Source organism: Psammomys obesus, unplaced genomic scaffold (genome assembly GCF_907164565.1).
Source record: "Psammomys obesus unplaced genomic scaffold, mPsaObe1.curated_primary_1811, whole genome shotgun sequence".
Classification (NCBI taxonomy): domain Eukaryota; kingdom Metazoa; phylum Chordata; class Mammalia; order Rodentia; family Muridae; genus Psammomys; species Psammomys obesus.
In genome coordinates this window covers 23,344,419-23,354,700 of record NW_026596034.1, presented here as the reverse complement: position 1 = coordinate 23,354,700, position 10,282 = coordinate 23,344,419, and positions in this window count along the sequence as shown.

Sequence of the window (10,282 nt, the reverse complement as noted above, 5' to 3'; positions counted from 1 at the left end):
GCCCGAGCCGCGCGGCTGCCCCCAAGAGGCCATGGCCGGCAACTGCAGGCATCGCTCTTTCGAGAGGGGCGGGGCCTGTCGGGGGCGGGGCCTGTCGGGGTCCCGGGGAGGGGCGAGGCCGAGCCCCAGGGAGATGTGGGTGACGGGCGGGCCCAGCGAGGGAGAGGGGGTGGGCCTCGCGGGGAGGGGCGGGGTCGGACGAGGGCAACGCGGGGAGTCCTGGGCGGAGGGAACACGTAAGACGTGGACCCCGCTTGAGCTAACATCACCAGGAAGTAAGTCCCCGAGCTGTTTTCTGGCTACTTAATAGGCTATGTTAATTAGTATTCACCTTGTCTGGCTTTAGAGGACAGTGAATGAGCCAGTGTACGTACACTGAAAGCCACGATCCTCGGTAACTGCTATAATACAATGGCTCTAAAGGTAGTCTTCTGATAATTTTGATTATTTTTGTTTTGTTTTTCAAGACGGGGTTTCTCTGTGTCCGTCGCCTTGGCTCTCCTGGGACTTTCTCTGTAGACCAGGCTGGCCTTAAACTCGGAGATCCACCTGTCTCTGCCTCCCAAGTGCTGGGATTGAAGGTGTGCGCCACCACTGCCAGGCTTGTGCTAGTTTTTAAATGTCAGCCTTTCTGGGCCAGCGAGATGGCTCAGCAGGTAAAAGCAATTGTGCACAGGACCAATGCCATCCCCAGTTCCTGCCCAGGGGAAGGAGAGAGATGACCTCTTAGAGTTGTCCTCTGATTTCCATGTTCCCCGCCTACCCAAATACATGCATACATACAGGTAATTTTTTAGTTTAAAAGTTAACCTTCATACTATTCCCTTTGGAAACTAATCTTTTATTTAGTTTTCCTGGTTCTTGCAATTGCACTAAAGGGCCTCCCTCAGCAACACCTGAGCCAACCCACAGCAGTGAAAAAAAATGTTTTTTTTCTTTTCTCTCTCTCTCTCTCCCCCCTTCCTTCCCCTTGTTAGATACATTCCTTTCTTTCTTCCTTTCTTTCTTCCTTCCTTCCTTTCTTTCTTTCTTTCTTTCTTTCTTTCTTTCTTTCTTTCTTTCTTCCTCTTTTCTTTTTTTTTGAGGGGTTAGGTTTTTTGAGACAGGGTTTCTCTGTGTAGCCCTGGCTGTCCTGGACTCACTTTTTAAACCAGATTGGCTTTGAACTCACGGAAATCCACCTGCCTCTGCCTCCCTGAGTGCTGAGTGGCACGCACCATCACATTGGGCTTTTAGGTAGAGTCTTGGGGCCTCAAATTCACTAGGTATCTGAGGATGACCTTGGATCTGAACCTCTTCCTTCCACATGTGCTGTCCAGATAGATTTGGTTTGGGGGTTTTTGAGACAGGCCCACTCCACACAGCCTGAGCTGTTCTGGAACTCACTAGGTAGATCAGGCTGGCCTTGAACTCTCAGAGATCTGTCTACATTTGCTGGGATTAAAGGTATGGGTCACCACACCCAGCTGTCTATTGAAGTTTTTAGACAGGGTGTCTCTATAGGGTGCTGTGTCAGGCCCAAAGGAAACTCCATTTCCTGAAATCTGGCTGTTAGGCAAAAGCCAGCATTCCTCAGGGACTTAAGAATCCGGTTTCTCTCTACCAAAGGAGCCATTTCCTCATCACTGTCAGGGGGATCAAGTGTCTTCATCTCTCCCTCTGGGCTCTGTTCCTGCTTCTCTCATGGCCAGATCCAGTCAGCTGGCCATGTTCACGCTACTAATTTTTTTCTCTCCCTCCACTCTGGACTCTTCCAGATGCCTCTGGCTGTTCTCTCCCTCGTAGTTACAACCATACCTTCCCTTCAACCATATGTTGGTGCTGCACACTTTTAATACCTGCACTCAGGAGCCGGGGGCAGGAGGTTCTCTGGGAGTTGGAGGCCATCCTGAACTATATAGCCATCTCCAAGACTGACAAAACTACATAGAGACCTTTTTTTTTTTTTTTTTTTTTTTTTTCAAAAATCCAATCAACCAATCAGACATTATATTTAGTGTGTGTGTGTGTGTGTGTGTGTGTGTGTGTGTGTCCCTGCGTGAGGGCAAAGGAGTCAGTTCTCTTCTTCCACCTATAGATTCTGAGGATCAGACTCAGGGTAGCAGGCTTGGTGGCAAGCACTTTTATCTGCCAGGCCATCTTGCCTGTCCAAAGCTGCCCTATTTTTTTCTGAGACAGGGTTTGCAGTCCAGGCTTGTCCTTAATCTTATGCAGCTAACAATGATATTGAACTTGAAAAAGAAAGATCAGGGGCTGAAGACATGGTTCAGTGTTAAAGAGTACTGACTGCTCTCTAGAGAACCCGAGTCACCCACACAATGGCTAACGACTCTCTAACCACAGTCCCGGGATCCAGGGCTGCCTTCTGGCCTCTGTGAGCATCAGGCACAGACGTGCACACAGGCAGAATCCGAATACACACAAAATTAAATAACTTAAACTCGGCATGGTGGGATTCACCTTTAATCTGAGGCAAAGGCAGGTGGATTTCTGCGAGATCAGGGCCAGCCTAGTCTACCAAAGTCAGTTCCAGGACAACCAGAACTGTTACATAGAGAAACCCTGTCTCAAACAAACAAACAAACAAACAAACAACAAAAATAATAAAGCAATTTTTAAAAAATTAATGAGAAAAGGCAAGTTTTGTTTTTTTACCATTGGCCCAGAGCTCCTAACATAGCTGAAAATGACCTTGAATTTCTGATCCTCCTGCCACTACCTCCCAAAGATTGGTGTCACCCCCACACCAGGGTTTGGTGTGGTTTTGTTTTTGTTTGTTTTTGCATCTTAAATAGATGGATCTCCCCTTTGTTTAGAAGATAGCCTGCAAGGCAGCTGTGGCAGTGCAAAGCTATAGTTCAGAAGAGGGGAGGAAGTTTGGAAGAGCAGAGGGAGGGGTTTGAGATGGAGAATCCTAAGTGTGTAAAGTGAGGGACTTGAACACTCCAGGGTATGGTTGAGGGGAAGGTTTTTACTGTAGCTACAGGGAGAGTGCAGCCAGAGGCATCTGGAAGAGTCCAGAGCAGGGAAGGAAAGTAGGAAACTAACATGGCCTCCAGACTGGACAAGGCTGTGTGGCGGGGAAGCAATAGAGGAGGGCCGACAGAGAGAGCTAAAAGAGAAAGCAAGAGAGTGAGTGCATGGCCAAAATGGTAGGGTCATAAAGGAATGAGGAGTTTGGGGAAGGGAAGCCCATGAGCTGGGGAAGAGCCAGGATGGGTAGAGAAGAGTACCTGTAGCAGGTACTTTCTGATTCAGGGAGATCAGTTTCCTGTGGTAGTAATACTATAGCCATTAGTGCCAAGTTTCCTTTGGACCTGATCAGAAGGACATGGAGATGGACTGAGTACTGGCTACAGGGAGAGCAGGCAGGGATGACTGATCCATATATGAAGGAGGATTGGTTCCAGGCAGGGTTTTTCTGTGTAGCCCTGGCTTGACTTGTAGACCAGGCTGGCCTCGAACTCACAGGGAGCTACCTGCCTCTGCTTCCCCAGTGCTGGGATCAAAGGCATGTGTCACCACTCCCAGCAACACAGGTATTTTAGTAAAGATTTATTTATTTATTTTGCCAGGCAAGGGAATCTACAGCTGACCCTAGGGCAGGTCTTGAAGGTACCAGGCAGGATTACAGATAAGGAAGTAGGAATTCATTTTTACTGCAAACAAAGTTTATCAGGTGTTGTCTGGGGAAAGGCAAGAGGTTCCACCCAAGGTCAAATATAGTCAGACATTAACCCTGATTCCTTGTTACTGTGGCATAAGAAATCTAAATTTGGGAGGAATATGGAGTCTGATTGGCAGGGTTTTTTTTACATTGAATGTTTTTAACTATGCCAGAATTTGTTCTTGCTTCTTAGATAAAAGAGGCTCCAATCAGACTCCGAGGTGAGGGAGTCCTTTCCCTTCTAAGGGCCCCATAATTCTCCTGTCCTTTCCTGCCTTGAAAATGTGGCCAAAGCTGGAGGAGGTGGTGCACGCCTGTAATCCCAGCACTTGGGAGGCAGAAGTAGGTGGATCTCTGAACTTGAGGCTAGCCTACAAAGGGAGCTCCAGGACAGCCAGAGCTACACAGACAGGCCCTGTCTCGAAAACCAAAAAAGTGGCCACAACTCAATGGCAGAGGGCTTGCTTAGCACACACAAGGCCCTGGGCTTATTCCCAGTACTGCAAAAACCAAGAGACCAAAAACCCACACCTTGAATTCCAGCACTTGAAAGGCAGAGGCAGGTGGAGCTGCGAGTTGAAGGCCTGCCTGGTCTACAGAAAGAGTTCTAGGAAAGCCAGGGTACACAGAGAAAGCCTGTCTCAAAAACCAAACCAAACCAAAAACAACAACAAAAAATGTCAACCCATCAAGTATTGGTCATTTGGAAACATACCCCGAACTCAGAGAACCCTAACAAGCAAGACTTGGTCACAGGTCTTCAACAGGACGATTAAACAAACTGGTAATAGAAAAATCAAAGGAATGAACTTTATTCATGGTGTCCCTCCTCTGGGTACCAACTGAAGGCTTAGGTTTAAATAAAGGGCGGTTCAGGTCCAGGTGAGGCTCTGCCCCCACCGCCCAACACTGTCTGGCCTACACTTTCTTCTACAGTGTGGTCCGGCAAGCTGTCAGAACTGTGTGCCATCTCTCCCTGGAAGACAAGCTTTCCTCTGGCTGGTGCCAACCTTGTCCTTCAAACTCGAGATTTTTCAGGGAAATTTGTCTTCCTTGAGACCGTTGTTTCAGTAATCTAGAAAGACACAAGTGTCTCTAGAATATCTACACTCTTTGCTTTGTTTGTTTTTGAAACAGGGTTTCTCTGTGTAGCCCTGGCTGTCCTGGATTTGATTTGTAGACCAGGCAGACCTCAATCTCACAGAGATCCGCCTGCCTCTGCCTCGCTGAGTGTGGGACCACAGGCGTGTGACACCTTGCCTGGCGAATATCTACACTCTTATAGGGAAGGTTGTGGATGGCTTGAACGTTTAAGGCCAGACTGGACTAGCCTGGGCAGCTTGGTGAAGAGTCTCTCAGAATAAAAAGGAAAGAGTACTGGAGTGTGTCCTGTAGTGGAAAGTTTTGGTGTCTTTGAAAACTCAGTTATGTATGACCGAGATGCAAATTGAATTAATAAAAAAAAAATGCTTAAAAAAAACTCGGTTATGTTATGCAAACATGTTTCTGTTTTAATCCCAGGTGTGGGATATGGGCTGACCCAGACTATCCACAGCAGCTAACTATTTACCTCCTGCGGGCTCTGAGAGGAGCTGTCTGCCAGCTGCAGATAGTTTAATTCTGAGGACTCTAGAGAGAGAATAAATGCCAGAGTCCAGAGAAAGAAAAGGGAGTGGGGGCTCCAAGAAAGTAGGCAGCAGCTGCTGCTGCTTTTGGTTCCTTTTGATGCTTTTGATGCAGTATGAGAAGTTGGAGATATCCTGAAAATTGGATTTGCCCCAAGGAACCCCATGACCCTAAACAGCAGGAAGCAGCTAAAGAAATCTCCACCCCCTTTCCCCACTAACCTTTCTTTCCTACTTGGTGTTGGGGTGTTGGAAGCTATTAGGTGGATAAAGGTCGGAATGGAGGTCTAAGAGAGGCGTTCAGAAGCATAAATAAACCGGCTGCAGTGGGGCATGTCTGTGATCCCAGCACTTGGGAGGCAGAGGCAGGTGGATCGCTGAGTTCGAGGCCAGCCCAGTCTACAAAGAGAGTCCAGAACAGCCAAGGCTACACAGAGAAACCCATCTCAGAAAAGAGGGGTGGGGGAAAGAGTAAATAAAAGCTTAAAAAGCACACAACAGTGTTCATCTGTAGAGTGCACACTTCACATGTGTGAGGCTACAGGGCCCAATCCCTGAACCATGCAGACACACGGGAGAAAAAGACAAGAGACAACCAGAGGAGTGTCTCCGGTGCTGCGAGAGACTTGATAGAGAACGGGGACCATAGTACATGATGCAGCCAAGAAGGCCGAGGGTGACGGGGAAGGTACCAACGGCTTCAGCCAGAAATGTTGCCCTTTAAAGTCATGTCAGGAGAACCAAAGCGAGCAAAGGAGGGAAGGCCTGGCAGTAACTGACATACTCTATGTGTACATAACTTGCTTTGGACTTTTCTTCCCAGCCCTCAGCCGCAGGCAAAGCAAGGGGGTTCAGGTGGCCGAAATGGAAGACTGCAGAGGGGAAGGTACTCATCAGTTGATGGATGTCACCTGAAATGCAAGGCTCTATGACCAAGCCCAGCAAAGTAGGAAGCAGATGGAGTCCTCAGTCAGTGCCGAGGTTCCGAGCTTGGGGTACAGATCACCTGATCATCCACCTTCAGACCCAAAGTGTAGGCATAGGCAGACCAAAGGTCAAAGTCTTCCCTATCCAAGACACCAGTGTAGTACATAGGCCAAAGGTCAAAGTCTTCCATAGACAGAACCCCAGTGCACCACAATGCCATGCACAGCCTTAGTCTAGACTTGACCTGGCTCTCTTCTCAGGGTGAGTACAGCAGTATGCTAGAGAGGGGTACCTGTCATTGACTTCAGGATGGCTTTTCCAGGCAATACTACAGGCCACAGGCAACCATGGAGCACAAGTAGAGCTGAGATGGAAGAAGGGATCCACTGCACAGGAAGTCAAGGAACCAGCAGGCCCTGCTGTGGGGCTGAGGGAGCATCCCAGTGGACCTGGAACAGAAAGAGGCCTTGAAGTGTCTGGACGACAGCAACACATTTCATGTAACCATGGCTTCTCATCTTGCACCTGAACGTTCTGCTCTTTTAAGCAATGGTGATGAAGACAGCATGGCGGTCAAATCCCCTGTGCACCCCTCACCTGACTCTCGCCCTCCACAATAATCAGGTGGAGTATCGTTTTTTGTGTTTGGTCACCAGCAAAAGGGCCTGTGGGCAGATGCCTCCTTCTGACCTGTCTACCATGGAATTTGCCAGAAAATGCACATGGGCAAATTAATCCGAAACAAGAAATTAACCTCTGCTTTGGAGATTTGCCAAAATGGACAGCAATTGGTGACTTCGAGATTAGGGTTGGCCTGTGAGCAACTCACCCACCAACTCCCTATGTAAACCACTCCTAAACCAACTTCCCTGCAAACTAGACTTTGGATCAGAGTCCTTCACTGTTAACCAGCTTTCCCAAAAGCCATTTCCCTTACTTGAAGCCTCCTCTGCCTGCCTAACAGGCCTACTGTGCAGCCAGACTTGGCTTGAGCCATAGAGCTGTGGGGAGAGGGTCCCTGGGAGTCAAACACAAGACACCATCTACTGGATGAAGTAATTATTAGTGAGGTATCTAAAGAACGAGACTGCGAAGGAGATAAGGCATTAACACAATACCCCACATGTCAGCTGGTCTGCAGGAGTTGAAAAACAGAAGTGAAAAGAAAAAAAAAAGTCCCTGTAATTAGAAAGAGGCAGTGTTATGGCTGAAGCTACCACAAGGAAATATCACAAACTCTGTGAATGTGTGTGTGTTTTTGGTTTGTTTCTTTTTGTTTTGCTGAGGGTCTGCATCTTACCTATAAGCAGCAGGTATATGCATAAAGATGCAAATAGTTTTGCTGAAGGCTGCACTAGCCAGCTTCTAACTGGCACCCTCCTTAACTTCCTTGCCCTAGTTTCCTCTTCCGCTTCAATCTCTTCAGAAGAATGGCCAGTACTCCCCAACATCAGCACTTGCCTTTACGGAACACCTACAAGAACAAGGTCACTTTGACCACTACCGATCACAAGGGGGTTTCCTTCAGCCCCTTGGTAATCTATGCCCAAATTTCTTCATCATACAAGGATAAAGTCCATATTAGATTAGAGACTTGCTTCTTAGACCAGGCTGGCCTGGAACTCACAGAGATCCACCTGCCTCTGCTTCCCTGAGTGCTGGGATTACAGGTGTGCGGCACCGTGCCTGGCTTACTTTTATTTCTTATATGTGTGGATGTGAAGATGGTAGATCCCCTGGAACTGGTGTTACAGACAGTTGTGAGCTGTCATGTGGGTGCTGGAAATCGAACAGGGGTCCTCTAGAAGAGCAACCAGCACTCTTAACGACTGAGCCATCTCTCCAGCCCCTAGAGCCCACTCTAAAAGCTTCATTTTGACTTAATCCCCTTCTTAAAGAACTTCCACTCACATTCTGAGACTTAGCATATGAATTTTTTTAAAGATTTATTTATTATTTATATAGTATTCTGCCTGCATGTAAACCTGCACACTAGAAGAGGGCACACAGATATCACTATAGATGGTTGTGAGTCACCATGTGGTTGCTGGGAATTGAACTCAGGAACTTCGGAAGAGCAACAAGCACTCTTAACCTCTGAGCCCTCTCTTCAGCCCCAGCATATGAATTTTGAGAGGACACTGCTCAGTCAGTGACAGGTGCTACGTTTGAGGCCCACAGGCTGTTTGCTTCTGCCAACTCTATTCTGTGGGGACTTGCTTTGCTCTCAGAGACTGCTGTCCACAGAGCTTCCCAGGAAACACACCGTACCTTCTGCACATTCCAAGAAAACTGTCCCACACAGCCACTGCGGAGGGACAGGGATTTCGTCTGGCCAGTCTCCAGGGTGACAGCCTGAACTCAGACAGGGAGACACCCTGGGCTCTAGAGTTAGTGCTGGGATGAGGAGTGCCAAGAGGACAAAAAGGGGAAGGCAGGTGCTAAATTTAAGTTTTGGGGCACTGGCCCACATGGCATGTTTAGACTTGATAATTTCACATTCTTTCTCAGTGTTTGATATTTGATTCTCAGCCTCCACACTTCCAGTAGAACAGGATTGACTTGTAACTGTACCGTTGATTCCATTTTCTTCTTTCTCCTCACAGCTCTCTCTCCTAGACTGGATTCTGCTAGTTCTAAGAATGAGGCTTTTACTGTAAACCCAAGCTTGGAGCAGTGAGCCTCCTCCATTAGCCAATACAACCCACTAAACCAGAGGACGCAAACAGCAGTGCCCTGGCCTTCGTACTGTCACGCATGCTCTTAATGATGGTTAAGAAGCATCTTAGGCTTTTGCCTGCAATACCAGAGGCAGGAGGAGCAACAAAGGTTTGAGGTCAACCCAGTCCCCTGAGACCTTTTCTCAAAACAACAACAGAACAGCGGAGTGTGTAGGGCAGCGGGAGAGCACTTGCCTAGCCTGGTGAGGCCTTGAGACTGACTTCCAGCACAAAAACAATGGAATAGGTGAAGTGGAGAACAGGAAAACCAAACCCAGGTCTGTGGGAATAAAAGGGTTTTTTAAAAAACATCTTTATTTATTGAGAATTTTATCCATGAGTGCTTACTATTATTTTTTTAAAGACAGGGTCTCACCGTGCAGACCTAGCAGGCGTGAACGTCACTATGTAGACCAGGCTGGCCTCAAACGCAGAGATCCTCCTGCTTCTGCTAGGATTAAAGGTGTGCACCACTATGACTGGCTTCAAAACTATTTTTAAGAGTGGGGTTGCTGGGTTGGAGAGATGGTTCAGTAAGTAGTTTAGGGCATGTGCTGCTCTTACAGAGGGCCTGGGTTTGTAGCCAGCACCTACATGGTGGCTCCCAACCATCTGTAGCTTAAAAAAAAAAAAAAAAAAAAAGGGCTGGAGAATTGGCTCAGAGGTTAAGAGCACTGGCTGTTCTTCCAAAGTCCTGAGTTCAATTCCCAGAAACCACAAAGTGGCTCGAAACCATCAATGAGATCTGGTGCCCTCTTCTGGTGTGCACGTGTACTTGCAGGCAGAACACTGTATACATAATAAATACATCATTAAAAAAAAGCACTTGTTCACCAACTGTGCCACTGCTTCTGTATCTCTGCTACTGAAACTTCAGATTCTAAGGAAGAGGCAGCTGGGGTGTCCTGGGGTGAGGGTGGGATGGTGGACAGGGAAGTGGGAACAGTGGCTTCAATAGGCGAGGTACTAGTTATAGTAGGGAAATTCTAGTATTCAAGGCTACTCTTGCCACCTTGACCACATCTGGATGGCAGGGCAGGGCCCATGTGTGAGAGTTATCTACCCCCACCCCCAGTTTCTCTGTGTAACCCTGGCTGTCCTGAACTTACTCTGTAGACCAGGCTGGCCTCAAACTCAGAGATCCGCCTGCCTGTGCCTCCAAGTGCCACCACCACCAGGCTTTTCATTTTTTTACCGTTTCTTTATATTCACCTGTGGAGTGTGCTTGTGTAGGGTGTGCACACCTTCTGGGGGTCATTTTCTCCCGTCATGTAGGACCCCAGGAACTGAACTAAGTCAGCATTGGAGGTACCTGCTGAGCCTCTCATTGGCTTCAGTACTCA